Raw genomic sequence first — 24730 nt, forward strand, 5'->3', positions numbered from 1 at the left:
GTGCAAGGCAAATGCCCTACAGGCTGTGCTATCGCTCCAGGCCCCTGTTGTTGTTTATTTTGCTCAGGACTTATTCCTGGCTCTGTTTGTTTGTTCATGGGTCACTCCTGGTGGGGTTCAGGGGACTCCTACGGGATGCTGAGGATCGAATCTGTGTTGGCCTTGTGCAAGGCAAGCACCTTTCCTGCTGTACTATGACTCTGACTCCCTATTTTTTGATTTTGGGCCACACTCCATAGTGCTCAGGGTTGAATCCTGGCTCTGTGCTCAGGGATCATTTCTGGCAGTGCATAGAGAACCCTGTAGGGTGCTAGGAAAGGTTTGAGGTGTATGCAAGGCAAGTGCCTAACCTCTGTACTATCTCTCCAGCTGGAGGGCATGGTTTCAATTCATTTTTCATTTTAAATTTTTTTTAAAAGGAAAAATAGGGGTCACACTCAGCCATGTTCTGGGTGCCGTGAGGTGCCAGGAATCAGCTCAGGGCCTTGGACATGCTGGGCATGTGCTTTACTGCTTGAGCGATCAGCCCATCTCCCCGGGTCCCAGGGCAGAGTTTTGAATCTATACTTGTATCACCAGAGCTGACAATCATACCTGGGACAGCATTAAGTTCTCAATAAATATTTGTTGAATGGGTTCTCTCCCTACTGACGGAGATGAAGGAAGAGACGCAGCTAGAGTTCCAACGCAAAGCCCGTGTTCCGAATGACTCCGCTACGTCGCCATCAACACCGTGGTGCATATTGAATAGCTGATGTGTTCTTCCAAATGGCTTTTTCCTCCACTCAGGCAGTTTTCTATTTCTTGGCTCTCCTCGGAGTTGATTTTTCTGAGTTGCTCAGAACTCTCTATGAACTGCATCCTAATATTTCCTCAAGCTCATTGCCTTGCAAAACAGGCTGGAATCAGACTGCCCACTGCATTAGATGCAGGCCGCTCACCTCTCCCCTACTCCACTGCCGCCAACTGCCAGTTCAGCTCAGAGCCGCACTGCTTCTGGCCAAATGCAATCTCCGGTTAGGTGTGCGCTGTGATGTGATCTGTCAGAGGAACGATAACAACCCAAACAGGCCCGTGATGCTCCTTCCACGTTGAACATTTCTGCCTCTTTGAAACGCCTATGAGTTCGTCATCGAGTTTAATGCTTGTAAACAGGGCATTGCTTACTCGGGTGCTGGATGAAGAAATAAGATATCATGGTTAATAGCAGTAGTAAGTTTGGGGATGAAAACTTGGATTTTTTTTTGACCCCCACATCTCCAATGTCTCTCCAAACAAAATGACCTGCTGATTTCAGGCAAGTTTAGCACCAGCTGTAGCTGACAGTTCCACCACATTTTATAGTCAGTGATGGGACTCTGGGTAGTTAAAATGAATGCGGGGCAGCCCTTGGGATGTCTCTCTTAGTGGGAGAGCTGCTCGCATTGCAGGCATGAGCCATGAGTTCAGTCCCTGCACCACCCCATCTGCCGCTGTAACTCAGGCCATTTGGGGTTCTCTGGTTGCAAAGAAGAGTGTGATCTACAGTGAACCACAGCCAAGCGTGTGCAAGCACCGTAACTCCGGTGAGCACTGCAGCGAAGGTCATAGCCAACTGTGCTATCACTGGTCATAACATTAGCAGCAAGTGGAAATTAAGAAAATAAGGGGCTGGAGCAATAGTACAGCAGGTAGGGAATTTGCCTTGTATGCAGCCGACCCAGGTTTGATTCTCAGCATCCCATATGTTCCCCTGAGCACCGCCAGGAGTAATTCCTGAGTGCAAAGCCAGAAGTAACCTATGAGCATCGCCAGGTGTGACCCAAAAAGCTATAAATAAATAAATAAATGACTCAGGGACCGGAGAGGCATTTTTCGCCTGGTATGCTGTCTACCCTGATCCCCTAGCTGCAGATGGGCACCCTACACATTGCCAAGGGGTTGCTCCTGAGCACAGATCCAGGAAGAACTCCTGAGGACGGTCAGGTGTGTCCCCCAAAATAAAGACTCAGGGCAGGTGGTAGAGCTTAATGGTAGAGTATATGTCTTGCACGTCAGAGGCCCTCAGTTCCATCCCCAGCACCCTAAGGCATGTGTGTGTGTGTGTGCGCGAGCACACACACACACACACACACACACACACACAAAGAATAAATAAAAACAATTATGTAAAGGGAGGGGGCAGTTATGTAGACGTCTTAACTGGGTGTAGGTTTTAGCTGTCTCTGACATCCTTTTCTCTATGTATCTTGCCCAGATGTCAGGAAGGATATTCCACTCAAGTCAAGTCAGGTTCAAGGACTCAGGGCCTTCAGTGGAATGGCGGAGGGGTGGACAAGCATCCTCCCATGATGGCTTATGAGCCCCTGCCCCAGAAGACCTTGTCTGTGTCCTTTGCCTCACCAGTTTCTGTTGCCCTGAGCGGGCCTCCCCTTCCAAGTGCTCCTGTAGGAGTCAGCCAGGGTTTGTTTCTGTCACTTAGAACTGAAGAATCGGAAGAGGCAAGCATCCAGGGAAAGCTGGCCACCTTGGCTAACCTAGAACTGCTTCTTCCAGACGACCTGGGGTGAACCAGGGCCCACTGGCACCCGCCAATGCCCAGAGGTCAGGGTTGCTTCTCACCTGGGACCACCCTGGTGGGCATAGGTGCAGAGCCTGGCATGGGCCTCTGCAAGTTAGACCAAGGCTCAGGCTGAGGAGACCGGGAGTGGACACAGACTGTGGCTTCAGGACATAGGCAGAGACAGAACAAAGAGGCACAGGGTGTCTTCACAGAAGTGCCAGGGCTATTGACACTCAGGTCCCTTAGGTCTCAGATGCAATTTCCTAGAGAGGAGGATGGAGTGAGGGAAGGTGCAGGTAATTCTGGGTTTTGGTTTTTGTGTTTGGGTTTGGGAAGGGTCACAACCAGTGGTAATCAGGTCTTACTCCTGGCTCGGTGCTTAGGGATCGCTCCTGATGAGGCTTGGGGGACCATATGGGATGCTGGGGATCGAGCCTGATCTGCCTTGTGCAAGGCAAGCACCTAACCCATTGTACTATTTCAGGCCCCCTAAAGGGTGATTTGTTGCTGCCACACCCACTTACAGGGAGCAGATGTTCCCTTAGCACCCTGTTTTTGGGTACACCTGCTGGCTGGATTCCAGCTCCTGCCCACCCCCCACTATACACACATATCCCCCTTCTCTGCTTTTAGTTCTCCTTTGCTTGTTTTCAGGGTTCAGGTTTAAAGCCCTTAATTTCCAGGCTCTCCGAGAGGGGCGGAGGAATCGAACTCGGGTCAGCCATGTTGGCTGCGTGCAAGGCAAACGCCCTACCGCTATGCTATCCCTCCAGCCCGTATCTCGCCCACACGGCAGAGCCTGCAAGCTCCCCGTGACGTATTCGATATGCCAAACACAGTAACAACAAAGTCTCCAATGGAGACATTACTGGGCCTGCTCGAGCAAATTGATGATCAACGGGAGGGCCTTTACTTTTTTTACTTTTAATTTCCAGCCTATCGGGGCTATTGGGGCAAGTCAGTGCCCTCCAAGGGCCCGAGGGGTGCCAGGCCTGGGGGTATGCGTTTCCCTGCAGGGAACATGAGTTTATTTCACTCTCTGTGAAATAAACTCTGTGGCATAAGGTGGAAGTAAGCTATTGCTCTTCCAGACCAGAAAATGGAGTTGCTGAGGGGTTAAGTCCCTTGTCCCAGCCAGTCACATAACTAAGAGAGGCAGGGTCTGACCTGGAACCCAGACTGGACACCAATTCCAAAGACTTCAGGAGTTCTGGTGTGTTTTTTTTTTTTACTTGTTTGTTTGTTTTTAAAAATATTTTTAGGGGGCTGGAGAGATAGTACAGTGGATAGGGTGTTTACCTTGCACAAGGTTGACCTGGTTTTAACTCTCAACATCTCATAGGGTCCTCCAAGTCTCACTAGGAGTGATCCCTGAGTACAGAGCCAGGAGTAAACCCTGAGCAATGCCAGGTGTGGTCCCAAAACAAAAACAAAAAAATTTTTTGTATGGGGAGGGTCACACCAGCAGTGCTGGGGGGCCTTGTATATGCTTTGCTTGGGTTCTGGGTGTCAAAGTTTGCCTCTATAAGTATGTGGTGCTCAGAAGTCATCCCCAGCAGAGCTGAGATTAAACCTAGGGTCTTGTTCATGCTAAACACGTGCTCTACCACATATCTGTTTAATTGACTTTGGTTTGGGGGCTCAATGGCGCTCAGGGGCTACCCCTATCCCAGGGCCCCAGGGGTCACTCCTAAAAGGGCTCAGGAGTGCTCCAGGTCTTTGAGCTATTTCTCTGATCTTGAGCCACATCCTTGGCTTAACCTAAATAGACTTTTTACATTTACTTGTTCATTGTTCTCCTTTCTTTTGTTGATGCTGTGTGATAACCAGCCACACACTGGCACTCTACCACTGATATACATCCCCAGATCCAAGTGTCCTGGGTTTCCCCTGGGTTGCCGAATTTCCAGTCCTAGGGCTGACTCTGCAAATATATTTCTTAGGCCCTGGGCTAATTTATCAGAAAGATCATGCTAGAGGTTCCTGGGAGGTGGAGGCTGGTTTCACATCTGGTGCCAAGGCTGGTCAAGTGCTTTGTGATTGTCAGGAGGGCTGTGCTGAGTCAAAGACGGGTAAGATACTTGGGGAAGAATTCTGGAATCACTTGGTGATGCCTGACACAGACCAGGAAGTGAGGGCAGTAGTCTTTTAGGTCACTTGTTAGCCTTGAGGCATGGTGGCCATTCTTTGGCCTAAGTAATCATGTAGGAAGGAGGTGGTTCAATGTTAGGATTCCTTGATTTTAGCATCCTGAACTGTTGACAAATCAGCCCATCTTGACTATATTCTGTCTTGTCCTCTCTTTGCTTCTGTCTTCCCTCTTAATCCTTTACAATGATTCAAATCCATCATCCTAGGTTCATTGATCTAAAGGTGAAAGGACCTCCTTTCTCTGTCCAAGACAACCCAAGTGTGCTCATTATCGAAGGCTAGGCAGAACCCCTGTGCCAGAAGGCAGAGACTTAAAACCAAAGTGATTTCTCTTGAGATGCAGTGGCCGGTCTGGGAAGCCCCACCCCATGTGTCTGTATGGTGGCTTGTGTTCCTGCATTCAGCAGATAACTCTCCTGGGGTCCCTCTTCAAAAGGTATAGCCTGGACTGTCATTCCATGGGGGTGGGGTGAGGGGATCAGGATTCCAGGAGGAACGTTCCAAGACAACTCCCAGATGAGCCCTGACCTGTGGGCACTTAGTAAGCCTCTGTGTCCTATGGCAGGTTCACGGCTCTGGACAAGCAAATAGCTGGAGTGACATGACAGCGAGATCATGCTTTAAGGCTCCAGGCTCTGGGCACTGCCAAGGTGGCATCTGTTATAATAAGCAGCTTTTAATATTCTCAGGAATTCTTGCCATCCATTTTACATGATCTTGAAGCACATATTTTTGTTCAGGGGTGCATTGTAGTAGGTGCTGGACAGTAACACCCTCGCTGGTATGCACTTGCAGTTGAGAAAAATCACATAGAACAGACTCAGAAAGAAGGAAGGGATAGAAGTTAGTGGGAGGGAATTGTAACATCTGGTTGGTTGTTCCCATATTTTGCTATGGATCAATTGTAGGACTAGCCCTTTTTCATTTTAAATTTGGAACATATTTTGCAGAAGCAGAATAGCAGGCCCCAAACACCTATTTAAACTCTGAGATTGTGAGTCAGAGTTGAATTTCCTAAGAGTTCATATTGATGCACCAACATTATGACTTTTGCTAGCAACAGGTAGACTGGAGGTGTTCCTTAGTATTTTCCTTCTAACTTATATTACCTTTTATTTTATTTTATCTTTTGTTTTTTTTGGACCACACTCAGTAGTTTTTAGGGCTTATTCCTGGCTCTGCATTCAGGACTCACTCTTGGCAGGCTCAGGGGGACTATGTAGGGTGTTGGGGATTGAACCTGGGTGGGCCACATGCAAGACAAGAGCATTTCCCACTGTGCCATCACTCCAGTCTGAAATTTCTTTTTATTTTAATTTATTTAATTATTTATTTGAGTTCTTGTTTTTTTTGGGAACCAAATGCAGCAGAGCTAGGGAACTATCCTATATTAGTGCCCAAGGATTACTCTAGTTGGTATTCAGGGGACCATGAGGTACAAGGGATCGAACCCAGGCCTCCTGCTTGCAAAGCATGTGCTCCAACCTGCTGAACTCTTTCTACAGTTCTATATATGCACGTGTGCGCGCACACACACACACACACACAAACACACACACACACACACACACAAACACATATTTTTTGCAGTGCCAGAGACTGAAACTAGAGCCTCACACAAGGCAAATGTTCTTTTAGTGGACTTATATCTTGAGCTTAAGTTACTTTTTCTATCATTATTATTATCATAATTATTATTATTAGACTTATTACATCACATTCAGCAATGCTCAGGATTACCTGTGGCTCTGCACTCAGGAATCACTCCTGGCAGGCTCAGAGGACTATACGGGATGCCAGGGATTGAATTTGGATTGGTTGTGTGCAAGGCAAATGCCCGACCCACTGTACTATCACTCTAGCCCCCGTAACTTAGTATTTTTTTTTCATTTTTTGCTTTTTGGGTCACACCCAGCGATTCTCAGTGGTTACTCCTGGCTCTGTGCTAAGGAATTACTCCTGGTGGTGCTTGGGGGATCATATGGGATGACGGATATTAAACCCGGGTCGGCCGCATGCAAGGTAAATGCCCTACCTGCTGTGCTATCGCTCCAGCCCCATTAATTTACTTTTTTTAAAATATATTTTAAAATTTTTATTAGTGAGACATCATGAGGTACAGTTGTAGACTTACAAATTTTTGTGCTTGGGTTTCAATTATACAATGATCAAATACCCATCCCTCCACCAGTCCCCATTTCCCACCACCACGGATCCCAGTATCCCTCCCACCCACCCCCATTAACTTACTTTTAAAAACACTTATTTCCCCCTTTTTTTGGTGGGGGCACATAACTGACAGTGCTTGGGGGCTACTCAGCTCTGTGAGGTAAGAGGAGGAGGGAAGTGGGAAATTATGTGCTTAGGCTGATGAACTATTTCTTTGACCCTACACACTTTTGTTAAAAATAATTTTTTTTTTTACTTTGGACAACCTGGCAGGCTACCGAATGTAAACTGCCCACAAGGCAGAGTCCGGCAAACTCCCCGTGGTGTACCCAATATGCCAAATACCAGTAACAATGATGGGTCTCATTCTCCTAACCCTGAAAGAGCCTTGAATATGGCACTTTTTAAAATCTCAGGACTAGGGCGAAGGAGACATTACTGGTGCCTGCTCGAGGCAATCGACGAACAACAGGATGATCGTGATCGTGATCGAAAAAATTTTTAAAAAATTTCCCTTCTCGGTAGGGCGTGAAGGGCGGAGCGAAACGCCCCCCTTCCCATGAGGTTTTAGTCGCCCCCACACTCCCGGCTCATACCTGCTGTCCACAAGGCTCCCATGTGGCCGCCATCTTTCTTTCCAGAGAGGAGAGGGCGAATGGGGCAACACCCTTTCCCCTCCGGCAGACTTGATGGCCTGGATCAATGCATAGTCCATTCACTTTTCTGCTCCAAGCTGCTGGGTTCTGCATTAAGTCCTTGTGCTTCTGGGGCCGTGGCCGTGCTGGAGAGCCGCTCGTGGGGGGCAACTGGTGACCTCGGTAGGGCGTGAAGGACAAACCAGAACGCCCCAAGGCTACCGGTTGCCCCCCGCGAGCGGCTCTCCAGCACGGCCAGGACTCCAGAACACAGAAACCAATTTCTTAACTATCTGACTTTCAGTAGAAATACTTCCAGGGTCAATAGGTAAAAGAGCAGAAATCCAAAACCAACATTTAATTCTTGAACCCAGCCGTAGAAAGCAAATTACTTCACAATGCTTTTTCAGCATGTCTGATTTGGGGGGGGGTAAACTCTAAATAATAGTGGTGAATCTTTTATTGAAACAATGAATCTAATCAAAGCAGATAGAGTGTTAACTAGAATTCATCTGCCTCACAGGGACGGGGAGGGGTGGGGGGTGGGGTTTTATTGGGGTTCTTCATGGTAAAAAATAAGTATTGGTAAAGGGAAATGTGTTTGATATTTACATGACTGAGACATAAACCTGAAAGCTTTGTAACCTTTCCCACAGTGATTCAATAAATAAATAAAAAAAAAAAATTTCCCTTCTCCAGGGTCCCAAACAGTTTGGCAGTCAATCTCACTTTGACATGTGTGACACTGGGGTTTGAACTTGCAGCCGCATACTTCCTGGGAAGCAATTTAAGCCACTGAGCCATCTTTCTAGCCCCTTAAGATAAAAATCTATGTCACTGCTCTAAAACCAAAAGCAATATAATTTGTCATCAAAATAAATCTTAGTGTAAATACAGGTAAATTCAATTGGAAATGAAAAATATCGGAAACACCAAGTGCTGGCGAGGCTGAGGAGAAATGGGATCACTCACTCAGACATTCCTGGCACAATGTGAATTAGTAGCGTCATCCTGGAAAATAGTTCTGGGGTTTCTTTGAAGAAGCAAAAGGGACTTTGCCAGATGAGTCAGCAATTACACTCTTGGGCACCTATTCCAGAATCAAGGAGGACATTTTCATGCAAGAATCTGACCATGAATATTCATAGCAGCTATTTGGGTGGTTAGTCAAGCACAGGGAAACTCCCCAAACGTCTTTCCAGGGGTGAAGGGCGATTGCAGAAATGGAGGCAAGTCTGCAGCACCCAGGAATGAAGGAAAAATGAAGGCACAAAGATGGAAGCAACCTGGAGGAAATTATGCTGAGGGGATAAAGCCAAGCCCAGAGTTGACACATTGTCTGAAGCCCTTGATAAGACATTTTTTTAAATGCAACATTATAGACACAGAGAATACAGGTCAGGGACAGGGACAGTAACCATGCGTGGATACAGGAGGCGGGGGGACGCAGACATCAAGGCGATGAGACCCATGACCCATGAGTGTCTATTTTTTCCCCCATTTACTTGTTTTTGGGCCACACAAGGCAGTGCTGAGGACGTGCTCCTGGCTCTGTGCTCAAGGGTAACTCCTGGTGGGACTCAGGGCTCAGGGGACCATATGCAGTAGCAGGGATTGAATCAGGTTTGGTTGTGGATACGGCAAGTGCCTTAACCCCTGTACTATCTTTCTTTCTGCTCCTGCCATGCATTTCTTGAATGTGGTAGTGGTTATGCAAGACTATATGTATGGAGAGGATCATATGCAATTATGAACACATGTTTAAGAAATGAAAGCAGGGGCTGGAGAGATAGCACAGCAGGTAGGGCGTTTGCCTTGCACGCGGCCCACCTGGGTTCGATTCCCAGCATCCCATATGGTCCCCTGAGCACCGCCAGGAGTAAGTCCTGAGTGCAGAGCCAGGAGTAACCCCTGTGCATCACCGGGTATGACCCAAAAAGCAAAAACAAAAAAGAAATGAAAGCAAAGAAAGGAAAAATGGAGAGAGAGAGAGAGAGAGAGAGAGAGAGAGAGAGAGAGAGAGAGAGAGTTGGAGGGACAAGAAAAGTGTTTGCCTTAGAGGTGTCCTGGGATAGGTAGGGGAAGGGAAGTTGGTGACAGGAAGTGTACACTAGTGAAGGGACAGATGTTGGAACATTGTATAATCATGAAACCCAATCACAACAACTTTGTAACAGTGTATCTCATGGTGGTTCAATTAAATAAAGAAAAAAAGAAATGAGAGCAAGATAAAGACTCCATCAGAGAGATAGCACAGGGATTAAAGCACTTCTCTTGCAAGCAGTCAACACTGGTCTGTCCCTGGTACCTCATACCAGGGTGATTCTGTGCACACAGCCAGGAGGAAGCCCTGAGCATCGCTGAGTGTGTCTCCCCTTCTCCCCTCAAATAAAATAAAATAAAATAAAATAAAGTCTTAGAAAGAGCAATGAGTTTGGGGGTGGGAGAGATGCTGGGAGCACTGGAGGTGGGAAATGGGTACTGGTAGAGGGATGGGTACGTAATCATTGTATAACTGAAACCTAAGCACAAAAATCTATAAGTCTACAACTGTACCTCATGGTGTTTCACTAATAAAAATTTAAAAAAAAGACAGAGCAATGAGAAAAATGATGAACACTTACACCAAACCTTTTCCAGAAACTAATTCATGTAACTTTTGTTCCAGCTTTACACGAAAGTGTTCCAATCTGTGGGAAACATCGAAGGGTCTGCAAGAAGTGGGAGTGGCCTCAGGTGTGACTCCTGTGAAGTGGGAGGGCCACCAGCTTAGCGGGAGGTCACCACAGTGACCCCTAACATCTCAGAAGCTGGGCTGGGCCAGGCCTACAGGCTTGCCCTAGTTAAAGCAAAGAGGCCGAATTCTCATTCTCTCCCTGCTTTCTCTCCTCCTCCGGGAAGCTTGGGATCACAGTGCCTCTCGGGAGTGTCACTCACACGGTCAGAGCAGTTTCTTTGACTGAGGGGCCAGGCCTGCAATAACAGGAGTTATTAACAATCACTGCTTCTGGGAGCTGGGGACAGGGAAGGAGCATGTGCTCGGTCCACCCTGTCATCCCCTACATCCAACCCCTGGGGCTCAGAGCCAGGCACTTAATCGAGTGAGTTTGCTTCATCTGGAAGCTGCTCCTGGCTCCTTTTTTCTTTTTCTTTTTTTCTGGAGAAACTTAGAAGAGGAAGGTAGTGGGACAAGCAAATGTGTCATCTTTCCAGGTTATAGAGCTTCTGTTCCTAGCTCCCTCTCCCCTTGGTGTCCTGGAGTCCCCTCACTCTGCCAGGGCATCTCTGCTGGGTCTCTGACCATCAATGCCGCATTTGCTCATCTGCTCTCCATGAGAGATCAGAGTTTGAAGAGATGCCCAAGGTCCTCTGCTCTCCCCCATGCTCTACCCCCAGCCCAGCTTCCTCCTCATGCTCAATGCCAGTGGGCCCTTCCAGGATGCTGGTGATGATGCTGGTGATGGTGATGATGATGATATGATGATGATGATGACGATGATGATGATGACGATGATGTGATGATGATGATGATGATGGTGATGGTGCCTTCTCTTGCTTGCTGTTCTCTTAGCATAAGAAACTTGAAGGGACCAGGCAATTTAGAGTTGAATGCAGTCACTGCAGTCCTATTAGGAGGAACCTCCCAGAGACCGAGGCCCAAGGTCCCTGGATCTAAGTTTGTGGGGGAGTCGAGATGAGCACAGTCATGCCTACTCTCACGAGATCCTGAAAGTCAATAGCCAATAATTTTGGACTGAAGCTCTGTCTTGGATGATTATTGCCAGCATGGACAAGCTGGCACCTTGACTGCACTTTGAGAAGGCGATCACTTTCATTGGTGTGGGCAGAGCCTGGCATGATGATGGTGGTGGTGGTGGTGGTGGTGGTGGAGGGGAGCACCTCTGGCTGCATGGTATTTAATTTTTATTTTATTTATTTTTGGAGGCCATACCTGGGGCCATACCTGGGAGTGCTCAGGGAGCTAGTCATTCCTGGCTCTGTAACTCAGGAAGGACCCCTGGCAGTGCTCAGGGGATCAAACGTGGTGCCAGGAATGAGAACTGGGGTCAGCTGCATGCCAGGCAAGTGCCTTTATGCCTGGATTATCTCTCCAGCCCCTGCGTGCTCTTTCACCATCTCATAACCAGGTCGTTCACATCTGCCAGAACATTGCTGATTGTTCTACCGAATAGAAATGATGTTTCTTTGTTATGATCTTATTCCAGAACCTCCAGGGTCTATGTCTGTCTCTTCTTGGGGCTTGTGGTGAACCCCATATAATGACTGTGCCCTCCTCGAGATGTTTCATGCCAGCAGCAGATACCCTTTCCTGCCCTGGCATCCACAGAAAGCCAATGGTCTTCTGAGTCATTAAGTGAGTTGTGACAGTATCCTCCAGTGTGAGGTAAGCAGTCTGAAATCCTCAGCCAGGCTGTGGTTTCAGGGTGCTCCTCCATGCCCTCCACCATCTCCTGGCATCCCCCCCCATCACGAGTTCTCTCCTGGAATGTGCACTGGGCTTTGTGGTTTGCTCCCAAGGGATAAACAATGACAGACGGACTAGGCTGACCCTTCAAAATCAGGGGACTCAACAACCTGTGCATCCTGTCCCAGGGGACTTCCGGTTCTCTCTCTCTCTCTCTCTCTCTCTCTCTCTCTCTCTCTCTCTCTCTCTCTTCATCAGTCATCAAATTGTGAGAACCCTTGGTATTAGGACAAGGGACCAAGGGCTAGCAAAAATAGCAGGAAGGAGCTTGGGGTGAACAGACATGACTTATCCAGGTTCACAGAGCAGACTGTGCAGGTCTGAGCGCCTCTTGCAGGGAATTGTATCTCTCACGTGTCTCCTGGGGACAGCCTCCATTCTCTCTTGAATGATCCCTGACCTTGGCATCGCAGACCTGCAGAATAGAGAATCCAATCTCCTCCAGAGTCCCATTCCTCTGGTAATTAAGTTCTGGGGATGCTTCTTTGTCTTTTCTGCCCTTCAGAACCAAGGATGAGGATTTCTTTATAGGCTGCAAAGACACCCACGAGTGTTTGCCCTTGGCCTTCTATTGGTGATTAATCATTCTGGGCCTTTCACCATCTTTCTCCAATGAATCAATTCCCCATTCCACCCCTCCACCCCAGCCCTAGCCATGTCCTTCTACAGACTTTCCATATAAAACTTACTAGAATCTTTCAGGGGCTTGCTCTGCTGCTGCACTTACAGAGCATTCTCACCTACCTGATTTTGATCCCGGGTCATCATGATGCAAAGTCCTGGTCATTGCACCCCAATTACCTGCTGGGGCTTCTCAGGATTCCATTTATCATTGCTAGTAATGGGGTCCCTAGGGCCTGTCTACTGCCTAGAGCTTTTTGGAGTCTTCTCTTTTTTGAGGGGGTGAGCATAGGACCACCCCTGGCAATGCTCATGGGTTATTCCTGGTTCTCACTTAGGAATTAGTCCTGGTGGGGCTCAGGGGACTATATGGGATGCTGGGGATCTAACATGGATTGACTGCATGCAAGGCAAACGCCCTACCAGCTATACTATTGCTCTAGTCCCAAGAGTCTGCTTTTCTTTTTTTTTTAGGCCAATCAAATATTGCATTTTTATTATTGAGGGGTCATTTAGGATGCGGCCCCCCTGAGGGAATGAGAAGGAAGTGGGACTGGTCAGAGAAAAGTTGGGCTCTGATGATATTGTAAGAGAAGCCTCAGATTTTTAAGGGAGTGATCAGAACCTGACTGACCCTTTTATTTATTTATTTAAATTAATTTTTCTTTATTGAATCAGTGAGATGCAGTTATAAAGTTGTTCATGATTGGGTTTCAACACCCATCTCTTCACCAGTGTACATTTCCCGTCACTAATGTCCCCAGTTTCCCTCTGTCCCTCCTCCCACCTCTATGGTAGGCACTTCTCTCTCTCAGCATTGTGGTTTGCAATACAGATACTGAAAGTTTATCAGGTACATCTCTTTACCTACTTTCAACACTCCTGTTCAAAATAATCATTTACATCCACTATTATTGTCACACTGGTCCCTTTATCTTTTTTTAAAAAACAATTTTTTAAATTGAATCACAGTGAGATACACAGTTACATGTTTGTTCATGATTTGGTTTCAGTTATATAATGTTCCAACACCATCCCTTCAACCATTGGACATTTCCCACCACCAATGTCCAGGTTCCCTCCTGCCTGCCTTTACCCTTCTCTATCCTTGTTGTCCTTTGCTACACACACACTTGTGGCATGTTTCCATCCATTGACCAGTCCACCTGGTCCCTGTTTGCCCTGGCCTTGGATATTGGTTTCATACTATTTTTTTATACCCCACAAATATATGGGGATATAAAATATATATCATTACTCATCAATACACTGGCTCTGCTCTTCACACATTACCTGTCTGAATGCAAGGTTTTGTCCCAATGGAAAACTAGCAGGACTGTACTACTATACAAGAAGGGAGATATCCACAACCTTGGCAACTATCACCCGATCTGCCTGTTGTCTGTCATCTACAAGCTTTTCACTCGAGCCATCCTGAATAGGATTGGCAGAACACTAGATGAAGGACAACCATGCGAGCAAGCAGGGTTCCGCAAAGGATTCAGCACCATCGACGATATCCACACGATAACCAAGCTCATTGAGATTTCTCAAGAGTTCAGGATGCTGCTCTGTGTAACATTCATTGATTTGAAAAAGGCCTTTGATTCTGTTGAGACTGAAGCAGACATCGAAGGCCTAGCCAAACAGGGCGTTCAAACTCAATACATCAGGATCCTCCATGAGCTGTATTATGGATTCACTACCTGGATCTCACCATTCTACAAGGAAGTGATCATCGATGTCAAGAGAGGGGTTCGGCAGGGTGATACCATTTCACCAACACTCTTCAGTGCCACCCTCGAGAACGTCATGTGATGACTGGAATGGGAAGGAATGGGAGTGAAGATAGATGGTCGGCAACTACATCACCTCCACTTCACTGATGACATCATTCTAATAACACCAAACATTAGCCAAGTGGCACAAATGCTGGCTGATTTTGATCATGAGTGTAAAAAGGTCGGACAACAGCTGAATCTCACAAAGACAATGTTTATGAGAAATGGTCTCATTCCTGACGTTCCATTCACTCGCAATGGAACGAACATCTCCGAATGCAACAGTTATGTGTACCTGGGTTGAGAAGTCAACATGACGAATGACCTGACACCTGAGTTGCACAGGAGGAAGAGAGCGGCTTGGAACACCTTCAAGAATGTTGAAGAAATAGCTAAAAGGATGAAGAATCTCCGGCTCCCGCACATCTCTTCGATTCCACTGTTCTTCCTGTATTAACATACACCTCAGAGACCTGGGCCCTACGAAAACAGGATGAGAACACTATTCGGGTCTCCCAAAGAGGAATTGAAAGAGCTATGCTTGGAGTATCATGCTTCACTCAAGTGAGAGAAAGAATCCGGAGTTCCGAGCTTCATCAACAATCAAGAATCAGGGATGCTGTCTCGTTTGCCAAGGCATCGAAAATTAGATGGACTAGACACGTAATGCGATTTGGAGATGACCCTTGGACTAGGGCCATTACTGACTGGATTCCACGGGACGTTAAAAGATCACATGGCTGTCCACCTACAAGATGGTCAGACTTCTTCATCAAGACCCTGAACTATTAGTTTGAGGCTCTTCGTGTTCCTGGAGCGAGCAGATGCCATTGGGCTACACTAGCACACGACAGGGACAAATGGAGACATTACTGGCACCTGCTTGAGCAAATCGATGAGTAATGGGATGTCAAGTGATCAAGTGATCAAGTGATCCCACAAATGAGTGCCATCATTCTATATCTGTCTTTCCTCTGATTCATGTCACTCAGCATGATACTCTACATGTCCATCCATTTATAGGCAAACTTCATGACTTCATTTTCCTAATGGCCATATGGTATTCCATTGTGTAGGTGTTCCATAGTTTCTTTATCCAGTCATCTGTTCTTGGGCACTCGGGTTGTTTCTAGATTCTGGCTCTTGTGATAGTGCTGTGAGGAACATAGAAGTACAGATGGCCTTTCTGCATTGTGTTTTTGGCCCCACAGGGTATATTCCCAGAAGTGCAAGCTCAATTTCTAGCTTTTTTGACTGACACTTTTAGACTTGTTCAGTCAAGGCAAGGATCCTAGGGTTTTTTGAGGGGGGTTGGTGAGGGTGGGGAACAGAGAAATGGGCCACACTAAACAGTGCTCAGAGAACTGCCTCTGTGCTCAGGGATCACTCCTGGCAGTGCTCAGAGGACTGTATATGATTCCAGAGATTGAACCTGGGTCAGCTGCGTACAAGGGTATGCCTGTACTCTCTCTCCAGCCATAACTCAGGTTATGTTCCTACTGTTGACCCTTCGTAGATGTAGGCTGCTTTGAGCCAGAGAGATGGTCGTGGACCAGGCTAATTCCTGTGTCTGTGAACCATTTGAGAAGGCGTCTTATGGGAGTTCTGAACTGCCGGATTCCTGCAGCTGGGAAAGTTTCATCTTGACTGGAAATCTGTGTGGCTCACCACCACCTCCCCTCCAGAGGGCGCTGTTTCTGGCTCTTTTTTCAGAAGAGTAAAACGGAGGCAGAGAGAAAAGAAGTCCCTGGACCCAGCCAGGAAGCCCCAGAGTAGGTGCTCTGAGCCGGGTGTTCCAAAGCCTCTCTAGACAGAGGCAAGAGCCTCCCCTCCAACACCTGAGCTCAGGACCAACTCCAGAACAAGTTGGAAATGCAAACTCGGCTTTTGATATTCATCACTCTTCATTCTGTTCTTCCTTCTCTCACTTCTGAGATTCACTTTCCCAGACCTTGAAGGCTGGATGGAGAAAAGGGTGTCAGGGTGGGGAGTGGTCTGCTAGTTTGAAGCCCAGGAAGGCACTGATTTGGCCATTGAAAACAAACAAACAAAAAAGAACATAAAAGTCTGCGGAGACACGCAGAGAAGATCTAGCTGAGAGGGAGCCTCGGGTCAGCCCTGAGGGTCTTGATGTCAGACTGAGGAATTTGAACACTAGTTTGCTTTCCTAAGGGGATCGGTGGACTCTTAGCCGAGGAGGGTGGGTGAAAATGACATGCAAGGGGAGATTCGAGGAAGATTTTATGCATCCTCAGAGCCAAGAATAAACTGGCAGAAACCAAGATCGGGGAAATCTGTTAGGAGGCTGTTGCAATAGACGCAGAAATCTGAGAATAGGAAGAATGTGGCGGGGGAAGGTTTTTGACGGACAAATGGTGGGATTCCACCTCTCTTATAAGTGAGCATCTGCGCAACAAGGGCCAGTGGACTTCAAGGGTGCTGGGCAAAGGCCCCCAAAGCCTCCACAGGGATGAGCCCTTTTTCCATGGGAGAGACGCCCAGACTCGCCTTCCTGACATGAAGGACTGTACACCACGTGACACCCAGAGTGCCAGTAGGCATGTGGACACACGAACTGACAAGCATATTTGTCAGTCTAGGATTTTGTTTAGCGGCGCGGAGAGGGCACTTGCTATGGGCATGATCCTCTTTGTGTTTATCAACTCAACGCTTCCCGTCCGTCTAGCTCCTCAGCTGCTAAACAAACCAGCTCCATTTTACAGCTGGGAAAATGGAGGCACAGAGCAGCAAAGTCATTGTCCCAAGCACATCTGGTAAAGTGGGGGTAAAAGGAGTCACCCCCCAGACAGTGCCTTCATGTTCACACTGTTAGCCCTGAGGCCTGCCTCTGTGACTAACTAGGGGGGCAGGGGCACATGAAAACAATGGTCACCAAATTCTTGGTATGTCCAGTTGTACTGGACACATTTCTAGGATTTCCTTTTTGTGTTTGGAAGCCCACTGCCTCCCAACTTTGACCCTATGACCTCATCTTACCTTCGTCTTACTTCGATATTTGATATTCTTGGGTTCCCAGTTCAGAAATACCTGGAAAGTATCATGCTAAGCGAAATGAGTCAGAAAGAGAGGGATGGACATAGAAAGATTGCATTCATCTGGGGAACATAAAGTAACAAAATAGAAGACTAACACCCAAGAATGGCCGAGATTAGTACCAGGAATTTTGCTCCATGGCTGGGAGGCCAGCCACACATGCTAGGGGAAAAGGCAGCTCAGATACAGAAGGGAGCACCAAATAACAGGTGTTGGGAGGATCCTCCCAGGATGGGAGAAGCATGCTGAAAGTAGACTATAGACCGAACATGATTGCCACTCAATGCCTCTTTTGCAGACCACAACACCCAAAAGAAGAGAGAGAACAAAAGGGAATGTCCTGCCACAGAGGCAAGGTGGGATGGGGGGATGGGGGATGGGAGGGATACTGGGATCAGTGGTGGTGGAGAATGGGCACTGGTGGAGGGAAGGGTATTTGATCATTGTATAACTGAAACACAAGCACAAAATTTGTAAGTCTACAATTGTACCTCAAGGTGTTTCAGTAATAAAAATTAAAAAAAAAAAGAAATACCTTTTGGGAAACCACACCCATAAGCTTTAGGCTAATCATGAGTCAGAACAACCAAAAATAATCTCTTTGATCAGCAATCACAGACACAATATCTCCCCTTTAATCTCCAAAGCATTTGTCTTTCATTTTGTTTTAATTTAGGGACCAGAGCCATTGTACAGTGGGGAAGGAGTTTGCCTTACAGGTGGTCGATCCCAGGTTTGATCCCTGGCATTCCATGTGGTCCCTGAGCACCACCAGGAGTAATTCCTGAGCACAGAGCCAGGAGTAACCCCTGAGCATCACCAGGTGTGGCCCAAAATCAAAACAAAAAAAATTTATTTTATTTTATTTTAAAATAGGGCTGGAGCGATAGCACAGTGGGTAGGGAATTTGCCTTGCACATGGCTGGCCTGGCAGAGCTGGGTTCGATTCCTCTGCTCCTCTTGGAGAGGCCGGCAAGCTACCAAGAGTATCTTGCCTGCATGGCAGAGCCTGGCAAGCGACCAGTGACGTATTCGATATGCCAAACACAGTAACAACAAGTCTCACAATGGAGACGTTACTGGGCTCACTCAAGCAAGTCGATGAACAATGGGAGGACAGTGTTACAGTGCTATTTTAAAATAATGGTGGTGGGCCAAGTGTGAGGGGGACTGAAGGTAGGTAAAATAGAGAAGAGACCAGTATGAATTAACAGCTGGGAATCATCATGCTGGACAAGATCTGAGGGTTAAAAGTAGGTAAAGGGATATTCTTGATAACCTTTCAGTGTCAGTATTGCAAACCACAATGCCCAAAAGGGGGGGAGAGATAGAGAGAGAGATATATAAATATATTATATATATATATATATATATAGAGAGAGAGAGAGAGAGAGGGAGGGAGGGAGAGAGAGAAAGAGGAAAAGCATATCCATAGAGGCAGGCAGTGGGTGGGGGAGGTGGGGGGTGACAGGAGGGAACCTGGGGACACCGGTGCTGGGAAATGTACACTGGTGGAGGGATGGGTGTTGGAATACTGTATGACTGAAATTAATCATGAACAACTTTGTAAGGGTCCACCTCACAGTGATTCACTAAAAAAGTTTTTAAAAAGTAAATAAATGGTGGTAGGGGCATCAGATAGTGCAGTGGTTATTCCTTTCTCCCTTTGGGGTTACTACTGATGGAGTTCAGAGAACCAGTTGGTGCTGAGGAGTTGACCCAGGCCTTCTTCATACGAAGCCTGTGTTCCAGTCTGTTGGACCATTGCCTCAGCTGCTATTCTTTCTTTGAATGTTGTATTCATTCGTACTGGAAATAACCACCAAATTCTGCACAGGCGGCTGGCGAAGGGCAGAATATGGAGATGGAAAAGCCTTTGGCATGGGGCCAGAGCAGTAGTCTAGCAGGTAGGGCATTTGCCTTGCAAGAGGGCTACCAGGGTTCCATCCCCAATATCCCATAAGAGCAGGCCAGGAGTAATTCCCAAGTGCAGAGCCCAGAGTAGGCCCTGAGTACCTCTGGGTGTGACCAAGAGCAAAATGAAACAATCAAGAAAGAATTTCCCTGATTAGCCTCACCCTGGAGGGGCTCTAGTCCTCTTTGGCCTCCCTGAGGTCCTTAGGCCAGAACTCTGGGGAGTCCCCACCAGTCGTGAACCAAGAAGAATTGTTGGGAGCAGAGAGAGACAAGGGGAGGTGGAGGATGTGAGAAGATGCTGGCTGATTTCACGTCTTGATTCAGCATCCTTCTCAACCTGACCCTTGAATGCATTCCGGCTATTTTCTCACAGTCTTGGAGGAAACTCAGGGGGCCCTATCTTATTGATATTTTGATATATCAATGAAAGAGTTAGGCAGCTTGCTCAATGTAGGCAGAATTCTCTGTCCTCCAATTTCATCAACTTCATTTCTATAAAAAGTGCTTGATAGATAAAAGAATATATCCATGTATCTCTAAGTACAAAGCGACATAATCAAAGGGACATTGATAAACTTCCCAACGTCATACCATTTCTGATGCTGTTAACTTCCTGTGAACTCTTCCCCAGACATACCCCTCCCTATCCATTAGTGGTAAGCACTGTCCTGGATTTCGTCTATCATCCTCTTGGTTTTTTAGTATAGTTTCATCTCATATTTGTGTTCCTAAACAATAGCGCTTTGAGTTTTGCTTGCCTTATTTCTTTTTAAAGGTTTTAAACATTGATTTTAGTCAGTCTAGAGTCAACTGTGATTTCTTTGTCCACTCCACACTGTATTTCTGAGATTCATCCAAATTGCTCAATGTAGCTGTACTTCATTTTCACAGCTGTTTATTAATTCATTCAATAAACATTGATTGGGCCCCTGTAATATTCTATTAGGTGGATATATCACAGTTTATCTGGTTAGCTTCTTATTGATGAATGTTTGGGTTCCTTTGCTTTGCTTTTATAAAAATTCCATTGGGAATGGGGGTTTTCCTTTTTTTTTTTGAGGGAGACCCACACCCAGCGGTGCTCTGAATTTATTCCTGGCTCCGGCTTAGGCATTACTCCTGGTCATGCTTGGGTGACCATATGTAGTGCCAGGGATTAAACCGGGATGTGATATGCGTAAGGCGATTGCCTTCCCCCCTGTACTGTTTCTCTAGCCCGGGGAATATTCTTTCACATGTCTCCTAACACACGCATGCAAGAATTCCTCAACAACACTGGTTTCTTCCTCAAGTCCAAAGTGGGGATTCGTGGTCTTTAGTGGGCTGTGAAATCAATGATAGAAATTAATGTTTTGTTCTTGTTTTGTTTTGGGGGAGCTATACTCAACTGTGCTTAAGTCTTACTCTTGGCTCTGCACTTAGGATCAGTCCTGGTGCAGGTTCTGGAGACCATAAGGGATGCAGGGGATCACAGTTGGATGAGCCATGTGGAAGGCCAGTTCCTTATCACTGTATTATTTCTCCAGTCACAACAGTGATTTTTTAAATTTTATTGTTCAAAATAATTGATTAAATTCAATATTTCAACACCAATCCCATTACCATTACACCTTCCCACCACCATTATTTCGAATTTTCTCACCACCACTCAAGCCTGCTCCACACGCAGATGCTAGATAATTTATTTTGGATTGCTTGTTATGAATAGCATGAGATGTAGTGTGACCACTTTTGCGGTCGCACACTCCTGGAATTTTAAACTTTTAAATAATTGGGTCCAGAGACATCTCTGCAGTGAGCTGTCGGTTCTGAGATTCATTAGTGAGTCTCTGGGTTATGGCCGTTAATGCTCTTAACTGGCATCCAAAGGTAGTTTGTGGGCATGACAGCCAGGACCCCAAAGGAAAAGGGAGATGGGAAAGAGGAATCCCTTGAGGCCTGGAGTTTTCAGTCACTGGTCCTGCAAACGTGGGTTTTTCATTGGGTTCTGGAGGTTTGTGGCCATCGGGATCTATATGGGGCAGGTGGAGGGACAACGCCTGCTCCCATCTCAACAGTAATTTTTAATTTAGAATAATCATTTTCATTTGGGGACCATAGTTGGTGATGCTTCAGGACTACACTAAGCTCTGTGCTCAGTAGTTGTTCTTCATGGTCAGGGGGCTATATGCAAAATGCCAGAGATTGAGATGGGGTCTGTCTGATGTAAGGAAAGTGCTATCTCTTTGGCTCTCAACCAGAAGTCTTTTTTAAAAAGTAAACAGAACAATGATTGCTAAAGGTACATTGTATGAAGAACTGGTTAAGTATTACTTCCTAAAATCTTTATTTCAGTTATATTTATGTATCCTAGGCTGCAGTATGAAGTTTTAATTTTTCTTTCTCTTTTCTTTCTTTCTTTCTTTCTTTCTTTCTTTCTTTCTTTCTTTCTTTCTTTCTTTCTTTTTGAGGGGGCACAACAGGCAATGTTCAGGGGTTACTCCTGGCTCTATACTCAGGGATCATTCCTGGTGATGCTAAGGGACCACAGGGGATATGGGAAGAAACCCCCAGTTGACCTCATGCAAAGCAAATGCCCTATCCGCTGTACTATGGCTCTGGTCCTTAGAGGTTTTTTCTCTTTAATTTTTTCTCTTTTTCATTAAAAAACTGTGATATACAAACTTATTGATAGTTGAATTTTAAGCATATAATATTCAACCCCAGTCCCACCACGGTGTCCACTTCCCCCCACCACTGTTCTCATATTCCCTTCCCACCCCCAACCCTTGCCCAATACCAGCTTGTCAACCTGATAGCCATATTACAAAGTTCCAGTGGTTGCATCTTAAATCTCATGTTTCCAGTGTTATTGAATCTGTGTTGTGGATACATGGCTATACCACTTGCCCATAACGGAAGCCCTGATGCCTTTCTTATTAGAGTCTTAGAAAAGTTTGGAAACACTTGCTTCAGTATGGTGCTTCTTGACCTCTCCATGGAAGAATTTTTTAAAAGTGTTTCCATCTGTCATAGATCAGACCTTTTGTAAAATATCATAAACATGAATTACTTGGAAAACAATCCAAAGGCATACAGAATTAAAAAATCTGTTATTATTTTTTTCCTTTTTTCTTTTTTAAAATTTTATTTTTGGGACACACCTGGAAGTGGTCAGGGCTTACTCCTGGCTCATGCTCAGGCATCACTCCTGGCAGTGCTCAGGGTGGTTCTAGGGATCAAACCCAGGTTGGCTATCTACAAGGCAAGTCCCCTATGTACTGTGCTCTCTCTCCGCCCTTAAAACTTGATTCTTAACAATTTTATTCAACAGATATAAATTCTATTTCAATAAAAAGTGTGGCAATTAATCATGATTGACAGAAGAAGGAAGCAGCCAATGTTCATTGATGGAGAAACAAAATGTGGTCTATACATTCAGTGAATTATTATTTCGCCTTAAGAAGGGAAGGAAATTCTGACACATGTGACAATATGGATGACCTTTGAGGATAGTATGCTCGGTGAAATGATCAGTCACTAAAGGACAAGGCTATCTGACTCTATTCATATAAGATAACTAGAGTGGTCAAATGCAGAGACAGAAAGAAATATGGTTGTCAGAACCTGAGAGGGCCGGAGGGAAAGGGGGTTAGTACTCCAACGGTAAAGAATTTCAGTTTGAGATGAGAAGTTCTTTTCTTTGGGGGTGGGTTTGGGCCACACCTGGTTCTGTGCTCAGGAGTGACCCCTGGCAATGCTTGGGGGATCATAAGTGGTGTTGGAGATAGAACCAGGGTCAGCTGCATGCAAGGCAAGCCCCTTACATGCTTGGGCCACTCCAAGAGTTCGTAAGCTAGATGATTGTCACAGCTGTACAGCAACACAAAAAAATTTATAGATGAGGGGGAGGGTTGGATCACACCTGACAGTGCTCAGGAGTTTCTCCTGGCTCTGCACTCAGGAATTACTCCTGACAGGCTTGGGGGACCATATGGGATGGAGGGGATTGAACCTGAATCAGATATAGCTGTGTGCAAGGCAAATACTGTATCTCTCTAGCCCCTCAATGTGAATATTTTTAAGGTTACCTCTGATTTAGATACTTTTAAAAATGGTTACAATTGGCCACTTCTAATGTTAAATGTATTTTGCTATTCTTAAACTAAAAAATAAATGTAAGTAACAGTATTAAGTAAGAATGACATTTTCTTTTTTCTCTTTTCTTTCTCTCTCTCTCTCTCTCTTTTTTTTTTGCTTTTTGGGTCACACCCAGCAATGCACAGGGATTACTCTTGGCTCTGCACTCAGGAATTACTCCTGGTGGTGCTCAGGGGACCATATAGGATGCTGGGAATCGAACCCAGATCGGTCGTGCGCAAGGCAAACACCCTACCCTCTGTACTATCACTCCAGTCCCACGGCTGACATTTTATAAAGGCATGCTTTTAATGTACCTGTCCCACAGACCCTTTCACAGATCTCTCATACCCTGAGTACTTTGAGTGTCACCACTCCAGGATAAGGACAGATAAACTAATAAACAGACTGCACACATGTACACCTTTATGAGCTTATCCCACATTGCTTGCTAAAGAGGGAAACAGTTTGCACTCCCACCAACAGCTTCCTGTGATCATCCTCCTTGTCAAAGCCTAGTGTTGCCAGGATCCTTAAAGTTTGCCAGTCCAGTGGGTGTTGAATAGTATCTCATTTTGGTCTTAATTTGCATTTTTGGATTATTTAATAATATAAGGCATCTTTTTAAAGATGTTTAGCCACTTGTTGTATTTTCCTCCTTCCTTTATGGTGACTCTGAGTCTTCTTTTGCTTACTTTTCTATTGGGTTGTTGGCGTTTTTATTAATAATGTGAAGGCATTTGTTGAATCCACAAATATTTATTGGGGACCAGCCAGTGCCAGGTAGTCTTCTGTATACTGAGAACACACAGTTAACCAAAGAAACAAAAATTTCTGGTCTTGAGAGTTTTTATTCTGTTGGTGGGGAGATGTGGGGCATTTGCCTTGCATGCATCTGGTATAGGTTCAATTCTTGACACCAAATATGATCTCCCATGTACTACCAGTCATGATCCTTAATATCACCTCATCTGACCCCAAAGCAGACTCCAACCCCTCGATGAATAAAGCAGGAAAGGGCAATTGGCAGAGCAGGAAATGGTGCTGAACTTGCTTGTCATTTTTGAACCAGTAGTAACAAAAGACTATTACAACTTTAGTTTGACCTGATATAAAATACAAAAATGGGCAAACATCTCTTCTGATAACATAGAGAAATTCTTCTATACTTTTGTCTACTGGCTGGAGCGATAGCACAGCGAGTAGGGCATTTGCCTTGCACGCGGCCAACCCAGGTTCAGTTCCTTCGCCCCTC

Source organism: Sorex fumeus, unplaced genomic scaffold (genome assembly GCF_029834395.1).
Source record: "Sorex fumeus unplaced genomic scaffold, SorFum_2.1 ptg000007l, whole genome shotgun sequence".
In the NCBI taxonomy this organism is placed as follows: domain Eukaryota; kingdom Metazoa; phylum Chordata; class Mammalia; order Eulipotyphla; family Soricidae; genus Sorex; species Sorex fumeus.